Raw genomic sequence first — 13,440 nt, forward strand, 5'->3', positions numbered from 1 at the left:
CGGCGGGTACCGAGTAATTTTGCGATACTCGTGCTGTACTCGTGGTCTTCATCCCTGCATGTTGGCGCTCTTTTGAGAGCCAGCCCTCATGCAGGGATTGGCTGGCAGACCACTGCAATGCCACAGCCCTGTTAGTTGTGGAATTGCAGTGATTGGCCGGCCTGCACAGCGTGACCGAGCCTTTATACCGGCGGGCGTGCTGTGCTCTGCACACAGCCATCTCATATTCCCTGCTTTCCCCGCCCACAGGCGCCTATGATTGGTTGCAGTGAGACACGCCCCCACGCTGAGTGACAGGTGTCTCACTGTACCCAATCACAGCAGCCGGTGGGCGTGTATATACTGTGCAGTAAAATAAATAAATAAATAATTAAAAAACCGGCGTGTGGTCCCCCAATTTTAATACCAGCCAGATAAAGCCATACAGCTGAAGGCTGGTATTCTCAGGATGGGGAGCTCCACGTTATGGGGAGCCCCCCAGCCTAACAATATCAGTCAGCAGCCGCCCAGAATTGCCGCATACATTATATGCGACAATTCTGGGACTGTACCCGGCTCTTCCCAATTTACCCTAGTGCGTTGTCAAATCGGGGTAATAAGGAGTTAATGGCAGCCCATAGCTGCCACTAAATCCTAGATTAATTATGTCAGGCGTCTCCCCGAGATTCCTTCCATAATTAATCTGTAAATTACAGTTAAAAAACACACACACCCGAAAAATCCTTTAATAGAAATAAAAAACAATAACAAAGTCCCTCATCACCAATTTATTAACCCCGACAAACCCTCCATGTCCGGCGTAATCCACGGACCTCCAGCGTCGCGTCCAGCTCTGCTGCATGGAGGTGATAGGAGCAGCAGAATACACTGCCGCTCCGGTCAGCTTCACACAACAACTGAGGTGAGTAGCGCGATCAGCTGCTGTCAGTCAGGTAACTCACGGCCACCGCTGGATCCAGCGGTGGCCGCGATTAACCTCAGTGACAGCTCAGCTTATCGCTATACTCACCTCAGTTGCTGTGTGGAGCTGACCGGAGCGGCGGTGAGTAGCGCGATCAGCTGAGCTGTCACTGAGGTTACCCGCGGCCACCACTGCATCCACCGCTGGATCCAGGTAACCTCAGTGACAGCTCAGCTGATCGCGATACTCACCTCATTTGTTGCGTGGAGCTGACCGGAGCGGCGGTGAGTAGCGCGATCAGCTGAGCTGTCACTGAGGTTACCCGCGGCCACCGCTGCATCCACCGCTGGATCCAGGTAACCTCAGTGACAGCTCAGCTGATCGCGCGGCTGTCTTCAATTGCTGTGTGAAGCTGACAGGAGCGGCGGTGTATTCTGCAGCTCCTGTCACCTTCATGCAGCACAGCTGGATGCGACGCTGGAGGACTGTGGAGTACGCCGGACATGGAGGGTTTGTCGGGGTTAATAAATTGGTGATGAGGGACTTTGTTAGTGTTTTTTATTTCTAATAAAGGATTTTTTGTGTGTGTGTGTTTTTTAACTGTAATTTACAGATTAATCATGGAAGGAATCTCGGGGAGACGCCTGACATGATTAATCTAGGATTTAGTGGCAGCTATGGGCTGCCATTAACTCCTTATTACCCCGATTTGCCAACGCACTAGGCTAAATCGGGAAGAGCCGGGTACAGTCCCAGAACTGTCGCATATAATGTATGCGGCAAATCTGGGCGGCTGCTGACTGATATTGTTAAGCTGGGGAGCTCCCCATAACGGGGAGCTCCCCATCCTGAGAATACCAGCCTTTAGCCGTATGACTTTATCTGGCTGGTATTAAAATTGGGGGGACCGCACGCCGTTTTTTTAAATTATTTAATTATTTATTTCACTGCACAGTATACACACACCCACGGGCTGCTGTGTTTGGGTGCAGTGAGACACCTGTCACTCAGCGTGGGGGCGTGTCTCACTGTAACCAATCATAGGCGCCGAAAAGCAGGAAAGCAGGGAATACGAGATTGTTTAATGAGCGGCCGGCTTTTTCAAAAGAGGAAAAGCCGCCGGAGTTTAGTGAACAGCTGTGCAGCGCCGCGGCAGTGATCGGGGAACGGTAAGTAAGAGAGAGGGGGGAGACTGACCGACAGACTGTGAGAGGGGGACAGACAAGACAGAGAGAGACAGACAGAGCGAGACCGACCGACGGGAGATAGAATGAAAAAAAAAAATGACCGACATCGCTAGTAAAAAGCACAAAACGTGCGCTTTGGACATCGGAGTGCCACACAATATTTTACGTAAAATCTTTCATGTATTATTCTCAAAAAGTAACATACAGCTCTATCTCACTATTGGGTATGTGCCCTTAACATTTCCGCCATGAAAATTCATTTTGGTGTCATTTTGGAAGGTTTTCTGGTGAGTCCGTAAAAATGGCGTAAAACTCGGACAAAATTGATCACAGCTGTGACTTTTGAGTGATAAATGCTTCAAGGGGTCTTCCCCATGCTGTTGCCATGTCATTTGAGCACTCTTCTGAGACTTTTGTGACATTTTTAGGGTTTCTACATGCTGCCGTGGGTCATTTCAGAAAAATACTCGGGTCTCCCATAGGATAACATTGGGCTCGGTGCTCGGGCCGAGTACACGAGTATCTTGGGATGCTCGGCCCAAGCCTCGAGCACCCGAGCTTTTTAGTACTCGCTCATCACTAATAATAAAGCTTAGATGTTCCACCATTTTCTTTCTTCAAACTCTTAAAACGCACCAATCACCAAGATTTTCCTATATAACCTAAAGCCAGTGCTATACTGGCACTATCATGCTGATTCTATACATCCCTTTAGTTGTCAGCTAGGATGTAAAGGTTTTGAAACATAAGCAAGCAAAGTTTGTAAAATCAGCAGCTTGTTGAGTGACAGCAGCTGAGATCAGATAATAGCTGGAGTGGGTATTCATAGTTATCCCCCCCCCCGTTACTTATGCTAATTCTATTATACAATCTTTTTACTTTGTGACTAAAAGAACCTGTGCTGATGTCATACACATGTAACCAGAAGGGGCGGGGCCTCAGCCAACAGAAAAATGTTGCTGCCTGGTATAAGTTATGTTGGTTGAGGCCCCGCCCCTTCTGGTCACATGGGTATGACATCAGCACAGATCCTTTTAGTCTCAAAGTAAAACAATTTTATAATAGAATTAGCATAAGTAACAGGGGGAGGGGATAAGTATGAATACCTACCCCAGCTATTATCTGATCGGCAGCTGCTGTCACTCAACAAACTGCTGATTTTAAAATCTTTACTTGCTTGTGTTTCAAAACCTATACATCCTAGCTGACAAGTAAAGGTATGGATAGAATCAGCATGATAGTGCCAGTATAGCACTGGCTTTAGGTTACATAGGAAGATCTTGGTGATTGGGGTGCTTTAATCTGCATGGGCATAGAATCATTGAATTCCACTATTTCTTCTTTTCAAAAGATGGATAACTTGGCATGCAAATACTAGAAAAGCTCTCCACATAAAAAAAGAGTCTGCGAATGACACTATTACGAATCGGCGCCGCCATAGCCGCAAGCAGCCTGCTGTGGTACTTGTTGCGCCCAGGCGCCGGCTGCCGTTTTTGGCTGTGCCTCGAGTCGTCCAACTGGCTGCTTCCTCCTCCCCGTCTAAGTGTGGAGAGGTGGCTAATGCGCATGCACGCGTCGATTTACCTCAGTCAGAGCCTAAGTCCAGTATTTCGCATAGTGAGCATGCTCAGCCTAATAGTGCCATTTCTGTGGTCAAGTCCTCAGTTCAGGCTACTGAGCATGCTCCTACACTTAGTGCGAAAAGCCTCTTTGCACAGATACTTGGACATCGTGCCGTGTCTAAAGCGCCCGTTACACGCGTCGCGATGTGTGCTGCCTCGGGAACAATGAACAACCAGCACGCAGAAGGACGATTGATTTTTTGAAAATGAGCGACGTGTCAACGAGCAACGATAAGGTGACTATTTTTGCTCGTTCACAGTCACTCATAGCTGTAACATGCTACAATATATCAAACAATGCCGGATGTGCATCACTAATGACTAGAGATGAGCGAACCGGTCCCGGTTCGGCTCGAGGCGGTTCGCCGAACGGGGGGTCTGGCTCGAGTTCGGCTCGTCGAACGTTCGACGAACCGAACTCGAGCCCATAGGAAACAATGGCAGGCAATCACAAACACAGTAAAACACCTAGAAAACACCCTGAAAGGTGTCCAAAAGGTGACAAACAACTCACAACATAACACAAACACATGGGAAAGTGACAAGGACATATACTCATGTGAAAACAAAACAGCTGGACAAGGAAAAAGAGGGAGACACACAGATATATGAGTATATGCAAAGAAACATCGATTCCATTATTGTGCAACTTGAGCCCTGCTCATTTTAGGCTTCCAATCTGGATAAATTGCCTGAGCTCGCCACGTACGCCTTGGGGATCTTGTCGTGTCCTGCAGCCAGCGTTCTCTCGGAACCTGTCTTCAGTGCTGCTGGGGGTCTGCTGGCAGATAAGCACACGTGTCTGTCCACTGACAATGTGGACCTGGCTCTCAGAGGACTTTTCTTCCCCTGGGTCAGCCAGGGGAGGCGAAAGGCACGCGTATTTTTGAGAGTGCTTCATGCAAAGCATCTTTTTCTTTTTCAAAAGGGGGCTCAACCGATGCCAGTCAAGTGGGGTGTGTGTGGCCCAGTTAGTGGCAACGAGGGAGACTGTGGTTGGAGTCCCCTCGCTGTGTCTCTAAAAGAACCAAGATGAACAAGTCATGGCTCTCAGAGGACTTTTCTTCCCCTGGGTCAGCCAGGGGACGGGAAAGGCACGCGTATTTTTGAGAGTGCTTCATGCAAAGCATCTTTTTCTTTTTCAAAAGGGGGCTCAACCGATGCCAGTCAAGTGGGGTGTGTGTGGCCCAGTTAGTGGCAACGAGGGAGACTGTGGTTGGAGTCCCCTCGCTGTGTCTCTAAAAGAACCAAGATGAACAAGTCATGGCTCTCAGAGGACTTTTCTTCCCCTGGGTCAGCCAGGGGACGGGAAAGGCACGCGTATTTTTGAGAGTGCTTCATGCAAAGCATCTTTTTCTTTTTCAAAAGGGGGCTCAACCGATGCCAGTCAAGTGGGGTGTGTGTGGCCCAGTTAGTGGCAACGAGGGAGACTGTGGTTGGAGTCCCCTCGCTGTGTCTCTAAAAGAACCAAGATGAACAAGTCATGGCTCTCAGAGGACTTTTCTTCCCCTGGGTCAGCCAGGGGACGGGAAAGGCACGCGTATTTTTGAGAGTGCTTCATGCAAAGCATCTTTTTCTTTTTCAAAAGGGGGCTCAACCGATGCCAGTCAAGTGGGGTGTGTGTGGCCCAGTTAGTGGCAACGAGGGAGACTGTGGTTGGAGTCCCCTCGCTGTGTCTCTAAAAGAACCAAGATGAACAAGTCATGGCTCTCAGAGGACTTTTCTTCCCCTGGGTCAGCCAGGGGACGGGAAAGGCACGCGTATTTTTGAGAGTGCTTCATGCAAAGCATCTTTTTCTTTGTCAAAAGGGGGCTCAACCGATGCCAGTCAAGTGGGGTGTGTGTGGCCCAGTTAGTGGCAACGAGGGAGACTGTGGTTGGAGTCCCCTCGCTGTGTCTCTAAAAGAACCAAGATGAACAAGTCATGGCTCTCAGAGGACTTTTCTTCCCCTGGGTCAGCCAGGGGACGGGAAAGGCACGCGTATTTTTGAGAGTGCTTCATGCAAAGCATCTTTTTCTTTTTCAAAAGGGGGCTCAACCGATGCCAGTCAAGTGGGGTGTGTGTGGCCCAGTTAGTGGCAACGAGGGAGACTGTGGTTGGAGTCCCCTCGCTGTGTCTCTAAAAGAACCAAGATGAACAAGTCATGGCTCTCAGAGGACTTTTCTTCCCCTGGGTCAGCCAGGGGACGGGAAAGGCACGCGTATTTTTGAGAGTGCTTCATGCAAAGCATCTTTTTCTTTTTCAAAAGGGGGCTCAACCGATGCCAGTCAAGTGGGGTGTGTGTGGCCCAGTTAGTGGCAACGAGGGAGACTGTGGTTGGAGTCCCCTCGCTGTGTCTCTAAAAGAACCAAGATGAACAAGTCATGGCTCTCAGAGGACTTTTCTTCCCCTGGGTCAGCCAGGGGACGGGAAAGGCACGCGTATTTTTGAGAGTGCTTCATGCAAAGCATCTTTTTCTTTGTCAAAAGGGGGGGTCAACCGATGCCAGTCAAGTGGGGTGTGTGTGGCCCAGTTAGTGGCAACGAGGGAGACTGTGGTTGGAGTCCCCTCGCTGTGTTTTACATGCTTTTAGAAGGGCATGAAATGGCTTGGAGGTTGACTTTCATCATATGCAAACTGTTGGCTACCAAAATGCTGCCTTTCCAACAACTGTGGTTATAGGCAATGAGGAACATACTGATGAAGATGAGACGCAGATACCCGATTGGGATGACAACTTAAATATTCGGTCAGGGCAAGAAGAAACTCGGTCTGAGGGGTAGGGGAGTGCAAACACAACAATTGATGATTAAGTTCTAGATCACACCTACTGTCAACCCACAGTCAGACACTCGAGGAGGTCAACAGAGGCGGTGGAGGAGGATGCAACCGACGTCGAAGTAACCTGGCGCCGTCCTGGACACAGTCGGAGCACTGGTAGCACGTCTACAACTGCATCCTCAGCCACCACTCTGCCTCTGAGCATTATTCGGGGTGGATCAACAGGTCGCATGGCCTCTAAGCCTTGCCTAGCCAGGTCCTTTTTTGACATAGAAAAAGATCGCCCAAATTATGTGATCTGTAAAATTTGTCATGGTTCTCTTAGTAGAGGTCAAAACCTCAGCAGTTTGACAACTTCTTCCATGAATCGTCACATGAATAAATATCATATGGCCCGATGGGAAGCTCACCGTGCTGCAATGCGGCCTAGCGGAGCGAACCATCCACCGCCTGCCCCTTCCAGTGCATCCGCGCGCTCGTCATCTTCTAGGACTGTGGGGACAGCTGTCACACCTGTTTTTCCACCCACAACTTCCACCACTGTAACCGCAACAGGCAGTTTGCTTGGTAGGTCGTCAGTTGGTTTGGAAGGGGAAACAAGTGAGTGTGTACAGCTCTCTCAGACATCGATAGCACCAACTTTGGATGAAGGCAACATCATGTCTCCGCCTGCACTTTCCTCACAAAGCTGCATTTTTCCAGGGACACCCGACTCAACACCGTCTACACACAGCAGCCAGATCTCTGTCCCTCAGATGTGGTCAAATAAAAGGCCACTTCCTGCGACCCATGACAAAGCGAAGAGGTTGACTCTATCCCTCTGTAAGCTGTTGACTACAGAAATGCTGCCTTTCCGCCTAGTGGACACACAGGATTTTAGAGACCTTATGTCTGTCGCTGTGCCCCAGTACCAGATGCCTAGTCGCCACTACTTCTCTAAGAAAGGTGTGCCCGCGCTACACCAGCATGTCGCACACAACATCACCGCTTCCTTGAGAAACTCTGTGTGTGAACGGGTGCATTTCACCACCGATACTTGGACCAGTAAGCATGGACAGGGACGTTACATGTCGCTGACTGGCCACTGGGTAACTATGGTGATAGATGGTGAAGGGTCTGCTGCACAAGTCTTGCCGTCCCCACGACTTGTGTGTCAATCCTCTGTCTGTCCAAGTTCCGCCACTGCTTCTGCATCCTCCACCTCATCTGGGTCCTCCACCTCCGCCCCAAGCCTGCCTGGTCAGGCCACCAGCGTTCTCACTGCGCAGAAGGAATCACGCACCCCTCATTACTATGCTGGTAGCAGAGTGCAACGGCATCAGGCGGTCTTTAGCTTGACATGTCTTTGAAATAGGAGTCACACAGCGACTGAGTTGTGGGCAGCTCTGGAGACTGATTTTGATAAATGGTTGTCTCCACTCAACCTGCAGCCTGGTAAGGCCGTGTGCGACAATGCTGCAAACCTGGGTGCGGCCCTTCGCCTGGGCAAGGTGACACACGTGCCTTGTATGGCTCACGTGTTTAACCTTGTTGTCCAGCAATTTTTAACACACTATCCCGGCCTAGATGGCCTTCTGACCAGGGCACGGAAACTGTCTGCAGTGCTCACTTCCGCCGTTCAACCGCCGCACCTGAGCGACTTGCATCGCTCCAGAAGTCTTTCGGCCTGCCGGTTCATCGCCTGAAATGCGATGTGGCGACACGCTGGAATTCAACTCTCCACATGTTACAGCGACTGTGGCAGCACCGGCGAGCCCTGGTGCAATACGTCATGATGTATAGCCTGGGCCAACGAGATGCAGAAGTGGGGCAGATCACCCTGATGGAGTGATCTCAGATCAAGGACCTATGCACCCTTCTGCACAGTTTCGACATGGCGACGAATATGTTTAGCGCTGACAATGCCATTATCAGCATGACGATTACAGTCATTTACATGCTGGAGCACACGCTAAACACTATTCGTAGTCAGGGGGTGGGACAACAGGAAGGGGAGGAACTACAGGAGGATTCATATGCGCAAGACACAACAACATCACCAAGGTCCAGACGTTCATCATCACCAACGCGGCAGGCATGGGACCATGGGGGACAGGGATCAACAAGGGCGCATGGTAGCAGGTGAGATGTTGAGGAAGGTGCAGGAGGACATGAAGATATGGAGGACGAACTGTCCATGGACATGGAAGACTCAGCAGATGAGGGGGACCTTGGTCAAATTTCAGTTGAAAGAGGTTGGGGGGAGATGACAGAGGAAGAAAGAACGGTTAGCACCTCTATGCCACAAACACAGCGTGGACTTGGTGCGCATGGCTGCGCAAGACACATGAGTGCCTTCTTGTTGCACTACCTCCAACATGACCCTCGTATTGTCAAAATTAGAAGTGATGATGACTACTGGCTTGCCACACTATTAGATCCCCGGGACAAGTCCAAATTTTGTGACATAATTCCACCCATAGAAAGGGACGCACGTATGCAGGAGTATCAGCAGAAGCTGTTACTCGATCTTAGCTCGGCTTTTCCACCAAACAACCGTGCAGGTGAAGGGAGTGATTCTCCCAGTTGTAACTTGACAAACATGGGACGGCCTCGTCATCTTCAACAGTCTACCCGTACCAGTAGGACCGTATCTGGTGCTGGTAACAGCAATTTTATGGAATCTTTTCATAATTTTTTTAGACCCTCCTTTGCAAGGCCACCAGAGACAACAAGTCTGACACATAGTCAACGGATGGAGAGGATGATACAGGAGTATCTCCAAATGAACATCGATGCAATGACTTTGCAAATGGAGCCTTGCTCCTTTTGTGCTTCAAATCTAGAAAAATGTCAAGAGCTCTCCAGTTACGCCTCGAAGATTTTGTCGTGTCCAGCTGCCAGCGTTGTCTCTGAACGTGTCTTCAGTGCTGCTGGGTGTGTGCTGACAGATAAGCGCACGCGTCTGTCCAGTGACAATGTGGACAGACTGACGTTCATCAAAATGAACAAGTCATGGATCCAGAAGGAATTTACTACCCCTGTGTCATCCTGGGGAGAGTAAATGCTTGTGGATTTGGAATGTGCTTGATGCAAATCAAAACATCCTGTTTGCAACTAGGGCACAAGTGCTGCCACTGATAAGGTGTCTGTGTGGGGCCCAATTTTTGGAAAAAAAGGGAGACTCCGCTTGGAGTAACCCTTGCTTGCTGTGTTTTTTAAAAATGATACAAGATGAACAGATCTGAAGGCAAGATGAAGCCAACATCATGTCTCCGCCTGCACTTTTCTCACAAACCTGCATTTTTCCAGGGACACCCTACTCAACACCGTCTACAGACAGCAGCCAGATCTCTGTCCCTCAGATGTGGTCAAATAAAAGGCCACTTACTGCGACCCATGACAAAGCTAAGTGGTTGACTCTATCCCTCTGTAAGCTGTTGGCTACCGAAATGCTGCCTTTACGCGTAGTGGACACACAGGATTTTACAGACCTTATGTCTGTCGCTGTGCCCCAGTACCAGATGCCCAATCACCACTGCTTCTCCAAGAAAAGCATGCCCGCGCTACACCGGCATGTCGCACACAACATCACCACTTCCTTGAGAAAATCTGTGTGCGACAGGGTGCATTTCAACACAGATACTTGGACCAGTAAGCATAGACAGGGTCATTACATGTCACTGACTGGGCACTGGCAAACTATGGTGAGAGATGGAGAAGGGTCTGCTGTACAAGTCTTGCCGTCCCCACGAGTTGTTTCAATCCTTGTTCTGTATGTAGAAGTTAATACACTGCTTCTGCCTCTTCAACCTCGTGTGGGTCCTCTACCTTTGCGCAAACCCTGTGTGGTCAGGCCACCCTTCCTTGCAACTGCGCACAAGGACTACCACACACCTCCTTACTATGCTGGCAGCAGAGCTCAATGCCATCAGGCGGTCAAAGTTTTACTTTGAAATGTATGGGAAATGTGAGTCACACCGCTATTACAGAGAATAGTAGTCAGGCAGGGTCAAAACATTAATTGAGGAACAGGAACAGAATGGGACGGCCAGGACTTAATCAGAAAACAAGCAGAGGTGAAATGCGTATCGGCCAACAAGGTACATAAACAGCAAGCAGGAAAAGTAGTCAGGTAACAAGCACACAAAATCATAAAACTGAACTGGGGGTAAAATTAACCAGAGGTTCATAGCTATGTCTGGCAGTGGTCTGCAGACAGGATGGGCATAAAAAAGGGTGTGGTGTCTTCCCATTGGTTGTAGCTGAATGATGGTATTTCATCTGTGAGATACCCACCAGCTACATTCAGCCAGAGATTCTGCATCTGTCAAGGTAATGCAGCCCAGTGGGTGAGCATAACCTGCGTCCACCTGCGCCGCTGGCATCGACTACTCTCCCATCATCAGCACTATTCATGAAAGGAACACGTTGTCACCTGGCGACCGGAGTACAAATTGACGGAGCGGACTCCGTTGGTGACTTAACAGCCGTGTGCGGCAATGATGCAAACCTGGCTGCGGGCCATCCTCAGGGCAATGTGACACACATGCCTTTTATGGCTCACGTGTTGATCCGAATTCTCCAGCAATTTTTAAAACACCATCACGGCCTACATGGCCTTGTGCAGCGGGCACGCTCGCTATGTGCTCACTTCCATCGTGCGCACACAGCAGCTCAACAACTTTCATCACTCCGGAAGTCTTAGGGTCTGGCAGTTAAACGCCGGAAATGCGATGTTCCGACACGCAGGAATTGGAATCTGCACATGTTGCAGCGTGTGTGGCAGCACCGCAGAGCCCTGCTGAAATACGGTAAGACATATAGCCTGGGATAAGTTGATCCAGAGGTGGTGCAGATCACGCTGCTGGAGTGGTGTCAGATCAAGGACCTATGCACCCTGCTACACAGTTTTGAAATGTCGACGAAGATGTTTAGCACTGGCAATGTCATTCTCAGCGTGACAATTCTGGTCATCTACATGATGGAGCACACTGTAATTATTATTCGGAGTCAGGTGTTGGGACAAGAGGAAGGGGAGGAAGTACAGGAGGAGTCATATGCGGAAGGGATAACAAGATCTACGAGGTCCAGATGGTCAGCGGCACCTATGCGGCAGTCATGGTGAGGGAGAGGGATTAACAAGGGCGCATAGTATCAGCAAAAAGTGTTGATGAAAGTGCAGGAGCCCATGAAGAAATGGAGGACGAACTGGCGATGGGCATGGAAGACTCAGCAGATGAGTGAGAGCTTGCTCACATTTCGGTTGTGCGAGGTTGTGGGTAGAGGGCAGAGGAAGGATGCACGATTCTCACCTCTCTGCCACCAACACACCAAGGACTTGGTCCTCCTGGATGCACAAGACACATGAGCGCCTTCTTGCTGCACTACCTACATGACCCTCGGATTGTATGAATTTGAAGTAATCCTGAATACTGGGTTGCCACACTGTTAGATCCCCGGTACAAGACAAAATTTGGCGAACTAATTCCTGCCATAGAAATAGACGCACGTATACAGGAGTATCTGCAGAATGTGGTACGCAATCTTAGATCTACTTTTCCACTAAACACCAGTGCTGCACAGAGTGAATCTCAACACTTTGTCATGGATAGGAGGAAATGGTCTTTTACTTGTCCACATCGGAGGGACCGAGGGATGGCTGCTGTGCTGAGATGGCGTTGAGTACGGTGTCCCTGCACAGTTGCACTTTTGGTCATATCCCAAAATGAGTTGAAAAAGGACAGATGCTGTTGGAAAGGGGAACAGGTGTGTTGGAAAGGGGAAAAAAATTTTGGTCCGTGGATTTGGTGGTTAAACAACTGTAACATTTGCTGAAGAAACAACATCTGTTACAGTGGGACTGGCAGATTTGGATAAAGTGGTATATAATCTGTGACCGCTATATAACAAAAATTAATAAGAAAAGAAAGAGAAAGGTATATATCACCTTCAGCAGTCAGTGTCCACCGTGCTCCCAGTTGGAAAAGGAGAGGTTGGCAACTTGAAGGTTTGGTGGAGGATACAGAGCTGTGTGGCTATGAAACTAATAGTAGCCTGAACCGAGTTAGACGCCATTCGGATCTGGAGACTGTGAGCCCTGTTAGCGTCACAGGGTCCACATGCCCACCCAGCCCAGGAACTCCCTGTTAACAACACAGGGGCCATTGAGTACGCTGACCGTGTGCGTAGGGGCCACACCTGTGGACAGCAGGCGCATCAGCAGCAGCAGGCCTGTTAATGCCACTGGGCTGCACAAGCAGGACTGTTAGGACAGGAGCTGGTCTTAACCGTTCTGCGTTACCAACTGTGGTGGTGGCCTGCATCCACCACCCTATCCCTGCCTACCTCTGGCCTAAAGCCGCAATGGGTTCAACACATGGAGGTGTGCTCTTTCGGAGCATAATAGAAGACTGCGCACCTCCTTGTTGGCTCCAGCCCCTTTTATAACCTGGGTCCGCCCCAAACCAGGGTGAACCACAATGCACCTCCTGGAGACAAAAGCAGAGTGACACGTCATGAGTGGCATAACTAGCGTCCTATTTGGAAACGCAACTTCAATGATGACCTCATGGCTGCCATGACCCAAACACCTCACCAGTCATCGTCTGACCATCAATAATGCGGTGACAAGTCATAGGTGTGGGCCTCTGCAAGCCATTTGGGAGGACACCTGATGCCCTGTGGTCTATATGGGACCCCCACATCAGGGCCAGGGCCAAAGAGTTCATTACCGGACCTAGTCTCTGATGCAGGAAGTGCCTGAGCATGCTCAGTAGCATGAAATACAGTCTCTGAAAAAAGACTATCAGCTTTAGCATGGTGTCTAGGCACAAAACAGGACTTAGACCCGGCACAGAATGCAAGCACCTGTGCAAAGAGGCTTTTCACACTTAGTGTGGGAGCATGCGCTGTATCCCGAAATGAAGACTTAGCGTCAGGAATGGCACAGTCAGGCTGAGCATACTCACTAGGCGAAACACTGTAATTA

This window comes from Anomaloglossus baeobatrachus, chromosome 1, assembly GCF_048569485.1.
Source record: "Anomaloglossus baeobatrachus isolate aAnoBae1 chromosome 1, aAnoBae1.hap1, whole genome shotgun sequence".
Lineage (NCBI taxonomy): Eukaryota > Metazoa > Chordata > Amphibia > Anura > Aromobatidae > Anomaloglossus > Anomaloglossus baeobatrachus.